Here is a 2,819-nt window from a genome sequence, read left to right as displayed (position 1 = left end):
CACCCCACCATATACCCACCACCCAATCATATACCCACCACCCCACTATATACATACCACCCCAACCATATACCCACCACCCCACTATATACCCACCACCCCCTCCATATACCCACCACCCCAACTATATACCCACCACCCCCACCATATACCCACCACCCCACCATATACCCACCACCCCACCATATACCCACCACCCCACCATATACCCACCACCCCAACCATATACCCACCACCCCACCATATACCCACCACCCCAACCATATACCCACCACCCCACCATATACCCACCACCCCACCATATACCCACCACCCCACTATATACATACCTACCCACCATATACCCACCACCCAACCATATACCCACGACCCCACCATATACCCACCACCCAACCATATACCCACGACCCCACCATATACCCACCACCCCACCATATACCCACCACCCCAACCATATACCCACCATCCCACCATATACCCAATCACCACACCATATACCCACCACCCCACCATATACCCACCACCCCACTATATACCCACCACCCCACCATATACCCACCACCCCACCATATACCCACCACCCCACCATATACCCACCACCCCACCAACAAACCATCCAACCATATACACACCACACCACCATATACCCACCACCCCACTATATACCCACCACCCCACCATATACCCACCACCCCACTATATACATACCACCCCACCATATACTCATATACCCACCACCCCACCATATACCCACCACCCCACCATATACCCACCACCCCACCATATACCCACCACCCCACCATATACCCATATACCTACAAAACCACCATATACCCACCACCCCACCACCCAACCATAACCCACCACCCCACCATATACCCACCACCCCACTATATACATACCACCCCAACCATATACCCACCACCCCCACCATATACCCACCACCCCACCATATACCCACCACCCCACCATATACACACCACCCCACCAAATACCCACCACCCCAACCATATACCCATATACCCACCACCCCACCATATACCCACCACCCCACTATATACATACCACCCCACCATATACCCACCACCCAACCATATACCCACCACCCCACTATATACATACCACCCCAACCATATACCCACCACCCCACTATATACCCACCACCCCTCCATATACCCACCACCCCAACTATATACCCACCACCCCACCATATACCCACCACCCCACCATATACCCACCACCCCACCATATACCCACCACCCCACCATATACCCACCACCCCAACCATATACCCACCACCCCACCATATACCCACCACCCCACCATATACCCACCACCCCAACCATATACCCACCACCCCACCATATACCCACCACCCCACCATATACCCACCACCCCACTATATACATACCACCCCACCATATACCCACCACCCAACCATATACCCACGACCCCACCATATACCCACCACCCAACCATATACCCACGACCCCACCATATACCCACCACCCCACCATATACCCACCACCCCAACCATATACCCACCATCCCACCATATACCCAATCACCACACCATATACCCACCACCCCACCATATACCCACCACCCCAACTATATACCCACCACCCCACCATATACCCAATCACCACACCATATACCCATCACCCCACTATATACCCACCACCCCACCATATACCCACCACCCCACCATATACCCATATACCCACCACCCACCATATACCCACGACCCCACCATATACCCACCACCCCACCATATACCCATATACCCATATACCCACCACCCACCATATACCCACCACCCCACCATATACCCATATACCTACCACACCACCATATACCCACCACCCCACATATACCCATCATCCCAACAATATACCCACCATCCCACCATATACCCACCACCCCAACCATATACCTTAACCACTCGGCTGTGATGGCCGAGTGGTTAAGGCGTTGGACTTGAAATCCAATGGGGTCTCCCCGCGCAGGTTCGAACCCTGCTCACAGCGTAGTGATGGAACTGTCTTTCTTAGTAATATTTTGTGGTCCTCTGTAGCTCAGCTGGTAGAGCACGGCGCTTGTAACGCTAAGGTAGTGGGTTCGATCCCCGGGACCACCCATACACCAAAAAAAATTATAATAATGTATGCACGCATGACTGTAAGTCGCTTTGGATAAAAGCGTCTGCTAAATGGCATATTATTATTATACCCACCACGTCACCATATACCCACCATCCCACCACCCCACCATATACCCACCACCCCAACCATATACCCACCACCCCACCATATACCCACCACCCCACCATATACCCACCACCTCACCATATACCCACCACCCCACCATATACCCACCACCCCACCATATACCCACCATCCCACCACCCAACCATATTCCACCACCCCAACCATATACCCACCACCCCACCATATATCCACCACCCCAACCATATACCCACCACCCCAACCATATACCACCACCCAAACATATACCTACCACCCCACCATATACCCACCACCCCAACCGTATACCCATATACCCACCACCCAATCAAATACCCACCACCCACCATAAACCCACCACCCCAACCATATACCCACCATATACCCACCACCCAACCATATTCCCACCACCCCACCATATACCCACCACCCCAAACATATACCCATATACCTACCACCCCACCATATACCCATACACCCACCAACCCCACCATATACCCACCACCCCACCAAATACCCACTACCCAACCATATACTCACCACCCCACTATATACCCACCACCCCACCACCCA

At 53.0% G+C, this 2,819-nt stretch overlaps 1 non-coding gene across 1 annotated transcript; it reads left to right on the top strand.

Annotated features, from left to right (window-relative positions):
- The first annotated feature begins 1,948 nt into the window (after positions 1–1,948).
- Positions 1,949–2,030, top strand: trnas-uga. The gene has a single exon. It is a non-coding gene; the product is annotated as a tRNA-Ser (tRNA).
- The last annotated feature ends 789 nt before the right edge of the window (positions 2,031–2,819 follow it).

This window comes from Coregonus clupeaformis, chromosome 14, assembly GCF_020615455.1.
Source record: "Coregonus clupeaformis isolate EN_2021a chromosome 14, ASM2061545v1, whole genome shotgun sequence".
Classification (NCBI taxonomy): Eukaryota; Metazoa; Chordata; class Actinopteri; order Salmoniformes; family Salmonidae; genus Coregonus; species Coregonus clupeaformis.
Note: the sequence above shows the minus strand (reverse complement) of the source record. Positions and strands in the feature narration are given on the sequence as shown.